The following is a 17,755-nucleotide window of genomic DNA, read 5'->3' as shown; positions in this document are numbered from 1 at the left end:
GAGGGCTGTGTGCTCTCTGTAATAAAAAACTGAGTCAGGGAACCGACGATCAATTTGAACGGGTGTCTTGTGACGTATCGAACTGTATCGAACAAAATGAGTACTACACACACAAAATAAAGGATGGTAGAGCACTTGCCCGCGAAAGGCAAAGGTCCCGGGTTCGAGTCTCGGTCGGGCACACAGTTTTAATCTGCCAGGAAGTTTCAGTATAATTTGCGTTTGTTGTTTTGTTTATTTAGAGTTTGCACTGATGGCAGCGAAACAATTCGCATTATTATTGCACTTAATACGACTATGGAATGTGTGGTTTTCATTTTCTGAAATTTATTGTTATATAAACAATACTTATTGAATTGTGTACCTTTCATTTCATTTTAAAGCCTAGTTGACTTCAATAAACCAATAAACAAGTTGGTGACAGGTGTGAAAAAAAAGCAAATAGAATGATGTCGAGCCTCAAAATCGAAGTTTGCCCTGGCAGCCAGTTACCCAGGTTGTCGGGTTACCCTAGTTACGCCAATGGCCACGGGTAACATATAATTTCCATCTACACAGGTCATAGTTGATCAGCTAACTTAGGCTGCTAGTTATTTCACATCAGAGGCGGATATTTAATGCGGAACTAATGATAATTAATGCCGATCGTATGAAAAGAAAAAACAAAATCGATCAGTCGTACTTAGCCACCAGCAAGGTTGAACCGTGGAATTTGCACAACGTGATCCGGCGGCAAACCCGTGAAGACTATTTACAAGACATCCGCCGGGAAAGCTTGAAGAGTCACAAAATCGGCAGATCTTTGTCAAGTAACAAAGAAAACCAAAAGCCTTTAATCAAATACTAGAACTGCTAGTAGCAATTACACTGTGAAAACAAAGAAGTGGAAAACGGTGGCATCGTTATAGCGGGGGCAAAATGACGATAATAATTCTGTCGGCTTCCGTGGACCGCGGATCGTCTTGTGAGAGAGCCTTCCGTGCCAATCGGTAACGGTGCTAATTTGGATCTGTCTCGTGACGGAGTAACGCCATGCGTACAAGACTTGTCATCCTACAAGCGTACGCAAATCGCCTCAATCAAGTTACATTGCAGGAATGAATTACTGTCTTAAAATTACAACATTGGCGTTCATGTGTAATATTTACAACTGTAAATGCAAAAAATTCCTGTAACAAACACATCTTTTTGTCATTTGCAGGAATGTAGAACGCCTTTGGGCACTAAGCCCTTAACAGAAAATACCTTCGTAATACCTTCAACTTTCCGTTTCAGAGCACCTTTCCGGAGAGGGAAAAATTTGCAATGAATACAGGAAGTTAGTGGAGTCGCCACAATAAAGACATTATACTGCTGAGAAGTTGCCACGACTTGGGCAACTCACAGGCTCACAGGCTACGAAGAGATAGGGATGTGGGGGGGGGGGGGGGGGGGGGGATGGGGGGTGTTTCTGGTGGAGGGAGGACCGTGAGTGGGTTCAGAACACAATGCCTCCTCTCTGGCAGGGTCTTCCTTGTCCTAGTAGCTGAATATCTGTAGAGGAGACCATCATGAACGTTATAGGGAAATGCTACAACGTTCCAAAAACTGACATTCAAAGATATTTCCTCAAAATGCAGTAGCAACGTCTTTTTTATTTGTAGGTTCGAAACTGAAGGTAGGCACAAAATTTATGTACTGCACATACTGAAATCCAGTTATACGTTTGCCACAGATACCGTTAATCTAAACGGGTGAGCTGTTCGATACACCTGATACAGAACGACCTAGAGTTGTACAACACAAAGGTAAAGCTTTGTCAGGCATCCTCCGAATTATAGTGTTATGTCAAGAGTCTGCTGAAGGAATTACAAGCAGTTAAGGATGAAAAGTAATCATTCGTAAGAAAACATGTAATACATTAGTAGCCGTCCTCTGATTCAGGCGGCTCATGTAAAAAAGGTATTTCCAATTTGGATTGCATTTTCTCGAAGTGTCCATTTGAAAATATTCCAACTGTGGAAAACTGAAATGTGTTTTCCTTAGATACAGCTTACATATTTAGTTCCGAATAATTTATTGCAACACATGTAGCATTTATTAAATGGTTCAAATGGCTCTGAGCACAATGGCACTTAATATCTGAGTTCATCATTCCCCTAGAACTCAGAACTACTTAAACATAACTAACCTAAGGTCATCACACACATCCATGCCCGAGGCAGGATTCGAACCTGCGACCGTAGCAGTCGTGAGGTTCCGGACTGAGGCGCCTAGAACCGCACGGCCACCGCGGCCGGCTGGCATTTATCACCTATCCACAAAGCGCTGTAATATCAACGGCTTAGTCGCCAGATGAAATAGTGAATACTTACTTTACACTAACAAGAAAGGAAACAAGTGTAGAAAATGTTTATCTATCTGACGCGAGATGCACTGAGTTGACAAAAGTCGTGGGATAGCGCTATGCACATATACAGATGGCGGTAGTATGTTGCATACAAAGCACAAAAGGACGATGCGTTGGCGAAGCTGTCATTTGTACTTAGGTGATTAACGTGAAAGTATTTCCGACTTAATTGTGACTGCACGACGTGAATTAACTGACTCTGAACGGGAATAGTAGTTGGAGACGCATTGGACATTGCACTTCAGGAATCGTAGGTAGCTCAATAGTCCAAGATAGACAGTGTCAAGAGTGTGCTAAGAATACCAGATTTAAAGCATTACCTCTCGCCACTCACAACGCAGTGGCCGACGGCCTTCACTTAACGGCTGAGAGTTGCAGCGTTTGCGTAGAGTTGTCAGTTGTAACAGACAAGCAACACTTCGTGAAATAGCCACAGAAATCAATGTGGGACGTACCTCGAACGTATCCATTAGGACAGTGCGACGAAAGGCTTTAATTGACTATGGTAGCAGACGAACGGCGCGAGCGCGTTTTCTAAGAGGACGACATCGCCTGGAGCGCTTCTACTGGGCTTGCGACAGGTTGGTTGGACGCTGGACGAGTGCAAAACCGTAGCCGGGTCAGAGGAGTCCTAATTGCAGTTGGTAAGAGCTGAGGGTAGGGCTCGAGTGTGTCGCAGTCCTCACGAAGCCATGGAACGAAGTTGTCGAAACGTCAACGTGAAAGCTGGTGGTGGCTACACAATGGTGTGCGCTGTGTTTATTTGGAATAGACTGGCTCCTCTGGTCAGGTTAAACCTATCATTGGCTGGAAATGCCTGTGTTCCGCTACTTGGAGACGAATTGCAGCCATTCAAACAACGATGGAATTAATATGAATGATAATACGCACTGGACCACAATTGTTCCAGACTGGTTTGAAGAGGTCACCCTGCTCACCCGACATGAATCCCATTGAAGATTGTGGGACATAATCGAGAGGTCAGTCCGTGAACAAAATCAAGCAGCAGCAACACTTTCGCAATTATGGACGGCCCAATATTTCTGCAGGGGACATCTAACGACTTTGTTACATCCATGCCACGTCGAGTTGCTGCACTAAGCCGGGCGAAAGGACGTCTATGCGATATTAGGAGGTATCCCATGTACATAAGGTAGCTAATGAACAGGAGAACTGCTCCCTACAGAAATGCTTCAAATGGTCGCCATTGAGGTCGATGCAGTATTTTAAGCGAACTATCAAATGTTTGAATGTGTGTCAATTTCTAAGGGACCAAAGTGCTGAGGTCATCGGTCCCTAGACTTACACACTACTTACACTAACTTATGCTGAGAACAACACACACACCCGTGCCCGAGGGAGGACTCTAACCTCCGGCGGGAGGGGCCGCGCAATCCGTGACAAGGCAACACCACCTAGACTACAGGCCTGCGCGCACACTTGTGACGTCACACACCGATGGCCGGGTCTGTATCGGAACGCTCCTGTTAAGCACTTTGCAGCTATAGGAACTTAACGAGTTTTAGAGCTGAGACCGCATAGGGATTCTCGTGCTTTCCTCTTCTACATGGCCTTGCAATGAAAGTATGGAAATTTATATCATTGCGTAAAGTAACTGAACAAAACTGCCCTATGTTATTTCAAGACGTAAAATTATTTTGACGATTTGCCTTAAATACGCGTTTCTAGGCTTCAATACAAACTGTAATTTTAAATTCTGTCTTTTACCTCAGGATCTACGTTTTCTTGCAGTAAAATATCGGCAATATGCAGCAACAAGCAGACGTGTTCGGTTTTAAATAAAGCAGCTGGAGCTCCAACAGAATTTAAGAATTTGTTTCCCCGGGTATTTCAATAAATTTTCCGCTCCACTTAAAATTTTGCTGACCTCACCCGAAACTCAGATCATTCGATGAAATGGAGCACCGTCTGACATAATCTTTAATAAATCGAAAGACCCGAAAAAATATTTTATTTCCCTGTTTCTCCAGAACTTTAGAACCTTAAACATGAAAAGATTGTTTCTCCTTTATCCTTGACTAAAATTTGTGTCACAGAGTGCTGTTAATTTAATCACAATACACTTACCTTGAAATTCTGCTTTATACTGCTTAATCTGTCGAACACTGAATTCATTAAAACAATTTTCTAATGTAGTTTACTCAAATTGAAATTATTTCCGAATAGCTGCATATCTAAAACTCAACAAAATCATTCTGTAACTCTTCCAAATAAAAGTACTGGAAACGCAATAATATGGTAGGAATGATAAGGAATACTAAAAACATTCTTGAGCCACACTAATTAATATAACTATTCTGTTTAACAATAGTTGCAAATATGAGAGACATTTCACAGCCAGCTTCGTATTAACCTCGCAGCAATGGTCCAGAATTAAAAAAAAAATTATACTGGTACATGCTACGTAACTGCTTTTAAAAACAATTGGCAAATGTGGTGCAATGTAAACAAATAGACGCTATAAATGTTTTGTCCATTACTTATCCTTCAATGATGCGCAGACACAAATTCCTGTCTGGGAATAGCTGCAATCTAGCGATTTCTCAACTTCACACATTTGGGAAATCGAAACATTTGCGCTTTCATGCCTTTTTTTTGGATTTATAATTTCCCTGGCAAAAGGGAACGCAACATTTGTATCCCATACTTCGAAGAACTGCAGGCGAATACTATATTAAATCTATATGTTTCACGTGGTACACACTTTCAACACAACATACACGTCAACAAGACTGCCGACTAAAGATACGATGGCCAACAGTTTCTGACGTCACGTGCCAATATGGCCGCTGTCCGTAGGCCTTGTATCTAGAAGGCTTTGGACAAGGCGCCTTTGACCGCGCAGCCACTCCACACGGCAGCGAACTGTCAGACAGTAAGACACACGTAGCAGCTCTGTATAAGATAGGGTAGCGATAGTGTTTCGAGTGTTCTGCTTTAGCTCTTGCAGTATGTTGAGGTTATGTGAGTACCCGTTACCCCTCAAGTTGTCCGTACATAGGTAAATATATAAGGGACGAAAGAGACTGGCCGATAGATTTTACTGTCTTTCTGTCTATCTTCTCATCATCGACCTGCATGTGTGCTGCATGTATGATAGGTGCTGTTGTTGAACTTGTTGAAAATACTCTCACTGTCGTTCAACTCCTGTCCACTGAACCGCATATGGATTGTACAAATTCCGGATAAAATGCCAAAACCACTTTTGGATTCCATTTTATTTCGGCTGTCCTTGTGTTTCCTACTTGAAAGTTAGTTTTGGTAAAATGAAACATATTTGTTATGTGTGCAAACCATTCTAGTATAGGAAGATTTAGGGACAGATGAACTCTAAATAGAGGTCAAGTTCTGTTTTTGTGTGTGATCAGAATTCAAGGAAACGTCCTACAACCTCCATTATAAACAACTGCCGGCCGGGATGGCTAAGCTGTTCTAGACGCTACAGTCTGGAACCACGAGACCGCTACGGTCGCAGCTTTTAATCCTGCCTCAGGCATGGATTTGTGTGATGTCCTTAGGTTAGTTAGGTTTAAGTAGTTCTAAGTTCTAGGGGACTGATGACCTCAGAAGTTAAGTCCCATAGTGCTCAGAGCCATTTGAACCATTTTCTAAACAACTGGATTTAAGCACCCCAGTACGCTGTGTTTGTTTATATTTTGTGTTTATCTGCGTGGGAGACGCAGAGATATACAGAAATGGGACAGAAAGTGAAGAAGGTCGAACCAAAGATTTACTACTACGACGATGGTGCATTGATTAGAGACACATGTTCACCAGTACGATATTTATCAAACTTTGTCATCACACAATGATTATTAAAGTGTTAAACTTGTTTTACGTCAGAGGATGAAATCGCTGGCTGGAGGTTGGTATGAAAGTTTACGTATTCTCACCGCATTCTAGAAATCCTATTTGGGTGACAGATCAGGGCACCGAGGTGACCAGTCAAGGATTTGTGGTGTGAACAGTGTTTTACGGTCTTGCGTAATCCTGTTGTCATACGTCATTTGGTGTGCTGGTCGTGAATAATATGTATGTATGTGTGTGTGTGTGTGTGTGTGTGTGTGTGCGTGTGTGAATTTCTAGGGGACCAAACTGCTGCTTACACACTAACTTAAACTAACTTATTCTAAGAACAACACGAACCTCCGGCGGGAGGGAAAGCGCAATTCGAGACATGACTCCTCTAACCTCGGGGCCACTCAGCGCAGCTGAAGGGTATGAGATGAGGATTTGCTATTCTTGCCACACGCTTACGATCATTCAGTCTCCCTGCAACATTTACCAAATAAATCATTTTGTCGTACCCATAAACTCCCCACATCATGCTCTAAGAGTTGGAAACGTCTGTGTCTCGAAAATCGCTGCTTCAGATAGTCCACAGACAGTCTGGCGTCCATCTGATGGACATAAAAAGAAACGAGATTTGTTGCTGAAAATTACAGAATGTCACTCAACATCCCAGTTGAATCGGTCGCTACACCGTGCAAATTACTGTTGTCTGTAGTATGGGGTCTCCGATAACCCACACATGACAACTTGAGATTTGAGCCCATCCTCGAGTAACCTATTTACGATTGTTCGTATTTTAGCTTTTGTCACCCTTCTATTCATCAGAGACAACCGAACAATCCTAGGATCTTACCGTGGTTTATGTGCGGAGAGGTTGTGCCCCAGCGACGATTTTGAAATCCCGCCATTTACCGTTGCGGCGCGCTATGCCAGTCACTCATTCCGGCAGCAGTTTGCTTCACCTGTGGCTCACAGTGGCCAGGGACACAGTCTTCTGTCACGTGACAACGTACAGTGAGGAAGTAGCCAGCATTACGAGACGTCTCGAGCGGCTGTGTGATAGTTCTCCTCTTTGCTTGGCGGATGGGTGTAGTCAACAGGTGTTGACGTAGTTGTAACAGGTTCTCGATCTCGCCGTTTCAGACAGCGGAGTCCATTTGCCCACTGTCCAAAGTTGTTTTAGGAGCGGTGGCGAATTTGGTGAACATCAGTTAAAGTTGCTATATTTCATCAGCTGTACTAAGCGTTTCGTGTTGTAGATCTCGGCATGCTGACGCTTGCGCTGTTTCACAGCGGGTTTAGTGTTTGTGTGTCTGTTCCTGGTCAGTTACGTATCACGCATTTGCATCTTTGTTTTGGCTTCTTTGTGAGTGTTTCCGTAATGTCGTGTAGTTGGCGAATGAGATGTTTGTTTCGTACGCGAACCGTGTGCTGGGTTACAGGCCAGTTAGTATTCACCGATCATACGCTGTCCACCAGTCAACGGGTGTGTTCCCAGTTGGTTTAGGCATCACGTCTGGGGTCTGTAGTTGACTCGCTTTGCGAGGTTTCCATTCTGACGTGCGGTTCCTAGTGCAACAGTGACGTTCGCTGGAAGTGTGAAACGTCAGGAGGTTTGGGCAACCGCAGCTATTTGCCGACGATTCGTACGTATAGATGTGCTTCGTACGTACAGATGTGCTTACACAAAAACCAAGCACCACAAAGGAATTACCCGAATATGACGGAAATCGGTGGATGTGATGCGTATATACAGACAAACGAATGATTCCAGTATCAGAAAAACTGGATCATTTACTCATGATGCTTCGCAAATTGAGCAAGTCAGTAACATACTAGTCCACCTGTGTCTGTTATGAAAACAGTTATTGGGCTTTGCATTGATCGACAGAGGGACATGTCCTCCTGAGGTATGTTGCGCCGAATCTAAATCTACATCTACTTGATTATTCTGCTATTCACAATAAAGTGCTTGGCACAGGGTTCAATGAACCACCTTTAAGCTGTCTCTCTACTGTTCCACTCTCGAACAGCACGCGGGAAAAACGAGCACTTATTTTTTCTGTGCGAGCCCTGATTTCTCTTATTTTATAGTGATGATAATTTCTCCCTATGTAGGTGGGTGAAAACAGGATGTTTTCGCAATCGGAGGAGAAAACTTGTGATTGATATTTCACGAGAAGAATCCGTCGCAACGAAAAACGCCTTTGCTTTAATGATTGCCATTCCAATTCACGTATCGTCTCTGTGACTCTGTCTCCCCTATTTCACGATAATACAAAACGAGCTGCCCTTCTTTGTACTTTTTCGATGTCAGTCCCACCTGATGCGGATCCCACACCGCACAACAATACTCGAGGACAGGGCGGACAAGCGCGGTGTAAGCAGTCTCTTTAATAGACCTGTTGCACCTTCTAATTATTCTGCCGATGAATCGCAGTCTTTGGTCTGCTCTACCCACAATATTATCTATGTGGTCGTTTCAATTTAGGTTATTTGTAAACGTAATTCCTAAGAATTTAATAGAATTTACAGCCTTCAGATTTGTGTGACTTATCGCGTAAACGAAATTTAGTTGATTTCTTTTAGTACTTATGTGAATAACTTCACAGTTATCCTTATTCAGGGTCAACTGGCACTTTTCGCACCATACAGATATCTTATCTAAATCATTTTGCAAGTCGTTTTGATCATCTGATGACTTTACAAGACGGTAAATGACTGCATCATATGCAAACAATCAAAGATGGATACTCAGATTGTCTCCTATTTCGTTAATGTAGATCAGGAACAATAGAGAGCCTATAAAATTTTTTGGGGAACTAGTGTTTTAGTCGATGACTTTCCGTCTATTACTACGGACTGTGACTTTTCTGACAGGAAATCACGAATCCAGGATCACAACAGAGGCGATACTCCGTAGGCACGTAGTTTGGTTAGAAGACGCTTGTGAGGAACGGTGTCGGAAGGCTTCTGGAAATCTAAAAATATGGAATCAGTTTGACATCCCTTATCGATAGCACTTATTACTTCACCAAGTCTAAAGAGGTTGTTGTGTTCCACAAGAACGATATTTTCTGAAACCGTGCTGATTATGTGTCAATAAATTGTTTTCTTCGAGGTACTTCATAATGTTCGAATACAGTATATGTTCCAAAACCCTACATCAAATCGACGTTAGTGATATAGGCCTGTAATTCAACGGATTACTCCTACTTCCCTTTCTGGGTATTGGTGTGACTTGAGCAATTTTCCAGTCTTTAGGTACGGAGCTTTCTGTGAGTGAGTGCTTGTATGTAATTGCGAAATATGGAGCTATTTTATCAGAATACTCTGAGAGGAACCTGACTGGTATACAATCTGGACCGGAGATCTTGCCTTTATTAAATGATTGAAGTTGCTTCGTTACTCCGAGGATATCTACTTCTAGGTTTTCTCATCTTGGCAGTTGTTCTTGATTCGAATTCAGGAATATTTACTTCGTCTTCTTTGGTGAAGCAATTTCTATCCAATTGGCTTGTTAGATCATCAAAATCCGAAGCTGGCCATCAGAAATCAGTTAGAAGCGGCACTCATCACTGAAGACAATTATGCTCCAGTTAACGAGATTCCAGGACAGAGGCGTACCTGGAGACGCCCCAGACAGCGCTTGGATACTAGCCTGACTGTCGTCCGCCATACTGCCCGACGACCAGGACTGATGGTCTGCGATGCCTTTTCTTCCGATAGTAGGCCCACTTCGGTTGTCATCTGCGTCACCCTTGCACCACAGCGGCACGTCGACAATGTTCTACGGCCGGTATTTCTGGGTTTCGTGGCAAGCGGTCCTGGGTTTACATTTCAACAAGGTAATGACCGCTCGCACACAACGAGGGTTTCTACTGCTTGCCTACATGCTTGCCAAACCATACCCTGACCAGTAAGGTCACCTGATTTCCCGCCAGCTGAGAAGGTTTGGAGCATATTGGCCACGGCCCTCCAACGAGCCCTTCAGCGTCACGATCTGGCTCGGCAGCTAGATAGAATTTGGCGCGATTTCCTTCATAAGGACACCCATCAGCTCTGCCATTCAGCGCCAAGCCGAATAACTCCTGCGTAAGGGTGGGCCAACGCGCTACCGATTTGTTCAATTCGCGAAACTCCTTCTTTTGAATAAGAGATCCAGTTTTTCTGAAATTGTGATCATTTGTTTGTCAGTACATTTACATCACATCTACGGATTTTCGCCACCTTGGCTAAGTTTTTCGTGATGCACCGGCTATTTTTCTGCCTTAGAGTGTGTTTACGGTCGCGCGATCTCAGTGTAATGAGGTGCTCCTTCCTGTAACAGAGATTGCGCGTTGCCATAATCGGCTTAGTAACGTGCAATGAAATCTGTGTTAGCTGTCATGCTGTATTTTTCGGGAAGCGAAACTATGTGTAATTTTGGTTGTTCTCTTCGCCGGACACATGGCTCACTAACTTACGTTTAAGTGCTTAGCTAGGCCTGTATCCGAGAGAGTATTAAATTTCACTGGTTGTGTGACGTTAAAATGTCTACCTTGTTGTTTGTCGGTTTATTCGACTAGTGGGTGTGCGCATAGTTATGTTCTCGTTTTGTGCTGCTCTGTCTGGTCTTCAGTATTTAACCGTATTTGGTATTGCCCGTGTATCGGACAAACAGCTGCGCATTTATTTTAGTCGCCGCCGTGTGTTGATTAGTTTAGATTGAGCTTTATGTGTTGGTTCGCTGTAAACAACGACATTCATGAGCCTGGCGTGATGAAAACTTTTTGTAAACGTGTTGGTTCCGCTATTGAGTGCACGTGCTTGTATTTATTACTATGCTTTTGTGTTGTGGCGTGTGTGCAACTGTGGACGTGTGTTCATTGTCGATGTTGGATTCTGAGCTCTCACAGCAAAATCATACACTGTGTCGAGTTTTATTTCTTTTAGTGATGAACTAGCTTAAGGAGCTGATTATTATTACGATATAATGCCACTGGTGAGGCTAATGACTGTTTGGTGATGGGGAAGTTTACTCCCTTTTGCAATCTGGAAATTTTGATTTAGCTATGGCTAATTCCCACTAGTATAAGACAGAGTTATCACCCTATATTTCTCTGTATTGTATCATAACTGCCTTCTGCTATAGATTAAGTTGCACTAAGTTAGGTGCAGCTAAGTAGCTTGAAACATTTTAAAGAATATAGCTCTTATTACTGGAAACAGCTATCTATAATTATTATAAATAAAATGGTTCAGATGGCTCTGAGCACTATGGGACTTAACATCTGAGGTCACCAGTCCCCTAGAACTTAGAACTACTTAAAGCTAACTAACCTGAGGACATCACACACATCCGTGCACGAGGCAGGATTCGAACCTGCGACCGTAGCACTTGCGCGGTTCCGGACTGAAGCGGCTAGAACCGTTCGGCCACCGCGACCGGCTATTATAAATAAACGGGAAGCAGTCTTGATAGCATAATTTTTTTAATGTGGTGACCGTTTTCCATCTCATTATAAGATCATCTTCAGACCGTAGAGGTCTGCCGGAGGCGGTGGTGCGTGGCAACCCTCTTGCTTGTGGCTGGTGGTGTACTGTCGCAACCCTCTTGCTTGTGGCTGGTGGTGTACTGTCGCAACCCTCTTGCTTGTGGCTGGTGGTGTACTGCCGCAACCCTCTTGCTTGTGGCTGGTGGTGTACTGTCGCAGAACACCACCAGCCATAAGCAAGAGGGTTGCCATGCACCACCGCCTCCGGCAGACATCTACAGTCTGAAGATTATCTTATAACATGGAAAACGGTCACCACATTAAAAAATTTATGGAATCAAGACTGCTTCTCGTTTATTTTTAAGTAGCTTGGGTTTGCCGTACTGTCCATTAACGTGTGGTCAGGTGTTAGCTGCTGTGGGACCACTTAGGTATATACACTGACGGAAAAAAAATCGCAACATCAAAGAATAATTAATGAAGGATAATGAAATTTCGTGAATACATTTGCCTAGGTAACGTATTTAAGTGTTTAACATCACAGGATCACGGGCCAACGTAAGCGTGCGATAAGCTATTGCAAATGTGAAACGCTGGTGCATCAACAACCGCTGTAACCGCCAGAATGTTGAATAGAAGCATGCAGATGTGCATGAACTGTGTTGTACAGGTGTCGGATGTCAATTTGCGGGATGGAGTTCCATGTTCATCGCACTTGGTCGGTCACTACAGGGACAGTTAACGCTGTTTGTGGATGACGCTGGAGTAACCGTCAGATGATGTCCCGTATGAGCTCGATTAGAGACATATACGGTGATCGAGCAGGCAAAGGCAACATGTCGACACTCTGTAGAGCATGTTGGTCACAACAGTAATTTGGGGCGAGTGTTATCCCGTTGCAAAACATTGCTGCTCATGAATGGTAGCACAACAGGTCTAATCACCAGATTGTTGTATCAATTTGCAGACAGAGTGCGTGGAATAACCATAAAATTGCTCCTGTTGTCATAGGAAGTCGCACTCCCGACCGTAACTAGAGATGTAGGCCCAGAGTGTCTAGTCTGCAGACAGGATGCTCGCAGCCCCTGAACTGGCCTCATTGCAACCAACATACAGCCAACACTGACGCCGAAGCAGAGACAGCTTTGATCAGAAAACACACCAGACGTCCACCTTGCCCTCCGATGATCCCTTGTTTGATACCACTGAAGTCACAAATGGCGGTGGATTGGAGCAGTGGAAGCACGCTAAAGGGGTGTCTGGCTCGGAGATGTCCTCGAAATAACGGAGTTACGCCATTTCGTTGTGTTACTGTGGTGCTAACTGCTGCTTAAAGTGCTGTTGCAGATGCAGTACGATGCGCCAGAACCACACGCCGAACACGATGGTCTTCCCTTTCGGTAATACCACGTGGTCGTCCGGAGTCCGGTCTTCTTGCGACCGCACAGTTGCGTGACTACCGCTGCCACTAGTCATGTACAGTGGCTGCATTCCTGCCAAGTCTTTCTGCAGTATCGCAGAAGGAATATCCAGCTTCTCGTAGTCGTATTACATGGCCTCAAACAAACTCATTACTGACAATGGCGTCTTTTTCGACTTAAAGACATTCTTGACCAACATCATCTCACTACGTCCAGTATTAAAAGCAACTAACGCTCACAACCGTTGCAGCGTGGATTTAAAGCAAACCTGATTTGTATACTCATAGTGGCGATACTAATGCCACTTTTGTGAGACTATCGCGAAATGTAACTAGAAGGCATCTTTCAGATGTAGAGACACGCATACCAGCTTTCGTTTATATCGCACATCTCCTTTTCGCTGTTCTGATTTCTTTCCCCTCAGTGTAGATGTGTCTTCCAGCGCACCCACTTTTCATTGGTCGCGTTCACTCAGTTCACGTTCACGAAGGGTGCGCGCCGTCTTTGCTACCGACGTCTCGCTGGTCGAGATGGGGGGGGGGGGGGGTTCTTCTTATTTGGTGCCTGGCTCACAATTACGTCGGGTGGTCCGCGTTGGTCTCGGATAGCAAAAATTATAATGAAATTGGAACCGAATTGGGAAAAATTAAGAAAAAAGGAAATTGCAAAATACATAAATGTTTCAGTCCAACCACCTTCAGTCGCGAACATTCCAGTGCTCCGCTCCCTAATACAGTTTAGTCCATCTGAAAGGACACATGTCAACCCTTATTGTTACACTGTTGACGTGAATCCGTCTCATCACCACTCGTTCTAAGGTTTTGCATTACAGCCAAATGTGTCTTCTGTCTGTCGGTGTGATGTTGCCATGTCCCTCATGCGAATAACTCGACATTTCTCAAAGTCCGAAAGATGTTTGCCTTCACGAGGACATTCTACGGACATGCTGTGTCGCGATTTCTACATAGAAATTTCTAGTAGAATTAGACACACACAGTAGCCAACAAGTAGGCACATCATTCATCCGTACAAATGCCTATTGCCAGCCGCCGTGGCCAAGCGGTTCTAGGCGCTGCAGTCCGGAACCGCGCGACTGCTACGGTCGCAGGTTCGAATTCTGCCTCGGGCATGGATGTGTGTGATGTCCTTAGGTTAGTTACGTTTAAGTAGTTCTAAGTTCTAGGGGGCTGATGACCTCAGATGTTAAGTCCCATATTGCTCAGAGCCATTTGAACCAAATGCCTATTTTCTGTACAGAAAATACTGTAACATAAGGATAAGACTGTAATCAACATATGTCAGAAACATGGTAATATCGGAGTATCAGTTTGGCATCTATCAGTCTAGATATTCATGGTTTAAGCATTACCATTTGCGTCAGCATATTTTGGAATATTTCTATATCAAGCGAAATGGTAGTAGATGACAGTCTGCTTGGTATGTTTCCACTTGGAACATCTTTGAATGCAAATACAATGAAAACTATCTGTTTATTCGAGAAGCTGGCACTTCAATTATTTTTGCATGCTGAACACACGAACAATACCCAGTCTCTGATTTCCATAAGTAGCGATATTGAGTAGATCGCAGGCAAAGCAGGTAGTTAACTATCGAGTCGAGTCGATGCGTTGTGTATTAGTAGTTACTGAGTCGTGCAGAGAGTGTTGTATCACTGGCAAAATGGGCTGCTTGGATGACGGATGCGCCGCACAGCGATTTCTGTTTCAGATATTTTCATCATGTGTATACTGATGATAGAGAGTGATTTTTTTAAGATGATTGTGTAAAGAGACACCAGTTCAAAGAAAGGAAACTTATTTTGAGCTTGTTAGCTGCAAACGTGAATTCAGCAATTACTGCTGTTCAAAGATATCATTATGTCTAATTACATCAACGTGATATTAATCAGGGAGTACTAGCGATCATGTGTTCAGTATTCTAATTACCCTTCCTCAATTTAGATTAGTTAAAACAGTATTACATTAGCAGTCCAAGAGAAGGAATTATGGAATAGACATATTTTGTAAAAGCAGAAATTATGGAGTATGACAATGTGGAGAAAAACATTGCTGATTGTTCATATTAGTTTGACCTAGTTTTGTATCATTAAAAGGAATGAGTATAATTCGAAGTACTGCCTTTCGGGCCAAGCGGTTCTAGGCGCTACAGTCTGGAACCGCCCGACCGCTGCGGTCGCAGGTTCGAATCCTGCCTCGGGAATGGATGTGTGTGATACCTTAGGGTTAGTTAGGTTTAAGTAGTTCTAAGTTCTAGGGGACTGATGACCACAACAGTTAAGTCTCATAGTGCTCAGAGCCATTTGAACCATTTTTGAACTTCCTTTCGTCATTTACAAATATTTCACAAAACATATTCCCACTGCTCGAAGACAAATATATTTGGTAAAATCTGCATTGTCATGCAGCGCACTTTTCTGCGAAGAGTAATGAATAGTTTGCTAAAACATCCATTTAAAATAAATAACAATAATCATCCATTTGTGTTGCAGTTCTTCTTGTTATGTCCGTGCTTGCTACGAAAATACGGAACGAGGAATTCTGCCTTGTACAGGACACCTCTTTTGTTTCACCTAGACATGGTTCAGCACTTTTTGTGCTATCTTCAGTGGGTTATTTATTATTTTCTAACTGTAAAATTGTTGTTACACATTAACATTTAGAGAAACTTTTGATACATAATATTTACAATTGTGAATGAATAATTGCTGTAAAATATTGTACATCATTTGTTCATAGTTCACAGTTGAGGTATGTATTAACGACCTGATGCACTGTGTGTTGTTTTTAACATTATGTCAGAGTTCTATTTATAGCTTAAGTGGCGAAAAAAGTGGATGTATGCATTAGTTTACATACGTTACATGATGCTATTGGACATTTATTTTGGTAGCTATTCTGCTACACAGTCTACAACTTCTCATCTGCAAACAGCGAAACGCAATTTTTTTCTGCATTTACAAACGGAAATGAATACATATTACGTGTTTTGTGTGGAACTTACTGTTTTGATATTGTGGTGCTTTCTCATATGTTGCTGGAGAAGTGAATGGGCTGGTTTTGTGACTTATGGTCACATGATACCCCAATTTCTGCGAATTTTCAAAACATAGAGTTTTCGCCGCACTTACGTGTTGTTGTGGATGTGTGGTATTCAGTTGTTTCGTAGTGTCTTTGGCTGGGCGAGGCGCGCGAGTTTGAAGTGTATTTGGCGCCTGTAGTGTTTGTTTGTGTGTGTTTGTGTATTTGTGTGTGTGTGTGTGTGTGTGTGTGTGTGTGTGTGTGTTCAGGACAGGGGCAGAGAGAGAGAGGGAGAGAGAGAGAGAGAGAGAGAGAGAGAGAGAGAGAGAGAGAGAGAGAGAGGGAGGGAGGGAGGAAGGGAGAAATAACATTTTTTTCCTTCCATGAGTAGTTTTGGTGTGGGTTTTATTTGTATAGTTCTTCTATTGTCGCGAAGAGGGTTTTATTGCACAATTAGGTGTATTCATTGAGTACTTTCTTTCATTGGGCTACTGATTTTTGGAAGTCATAGTTTCCTTCTATAGTTAATTTTTGGTATAACCTGCTTCTAGTTTTAAGGATGTGTAAGTCAGTTTCAATGCCTGTTGGGTGGTGATTGTTTGCTATAAGGTGGTCTCAAATTTTGAGTGTGAGCTATTTTCAGTGCTCTGGTTTTGAAATTTCTGCATGTTTGACCCACATATACAGATTCACAGCAGTTGCAAGTAAGTTGTTATATACCAGACTGGATGTATTTGTCAGTGTTGGTGGTATTTCTTTCAAGTCTACTTTGTATTGTGTTGTTGGTTCTGTATGCTATGTTGAGACCTTGTTTCTTTAGTATATTACCCACCATGTGTGTGACTTTGTTGTTGTAAATCATTATGTGCCATTTGTTGCGCCGGCCGGAGTGGGCGGACGGTTCTAGGCACTGCAGTCTGGAGCCGAGCGACAGCTATGGTCGCAGGTTCGAATCCTGCCTCGGACATGGATGTGTGTGATGTCCTTAGGTTAGTTAGGTATAATTAGTTCTAAGTTCTAGGCGACCGATGACCTCAGAAGTTAAGTCGCATAGTGCTCAGAGCCATTTGAACAATTTTGAACCATTTGTTGCTTACTGTCTGCTGATTTGTCATGTGTTGTGTCGTGTTTGTTTGTGTGCGTGTTATATGGTTATGTGTTGTTAGTTTTTATATTTTTTGGTTTATTTTGTTTACTATTTTCGCATCATATCCATTCTCCTCTGCAATTTGTCTTAATGTGTTCAGTTCTTGTGTGTAATCATGTTTGTTAATGGGTATTTTGCTCAGTATCTGTAGTTAATATCTGAAGCTGGTTTCTTTGTGAGTTATAGGGTGAATGGACTGGTTATGTATAATGGTGTTGGTGATTGTGACTTTTTAGTAGATTGTGAATTCATGTTTATTGTTTCTCTTGTGTATGGTGAGATTTAAGAAACTGAGTTTTTCATCTGTTTGTGTTTCAATGGTGAACTGTATTTGTGTGGATGCAGTTTGTGTTGTCATGTAGTTCTTTTATGTGAGGCTGCGGTTCATCTATTAAGCAAATTATGTCATCTACATATCTATACCAACATATTTTTTGTACAGTTTTGGTATTACTATTTTGCCAAACATT

The sequence above is a fragment of the Schistocerca gregaria genome, chromosome 1 (assembly GCF_023897955.1).
Source record: "Schistocerca gregaria isolate iqSchGreg1 chromosome 1, iqSchGreg1.2, whole genome shotgun sequence".
Taxonomy (NCBI): domain Eukaryota; kingdom Metazoa; phylum Arthropoda; class Insecta; order Orthoptera; family Acrididae; genus Schistocerca; species Schistocerca gregaria.
This window is presented reverse-complemented; position numbering follows the sequence as displayed.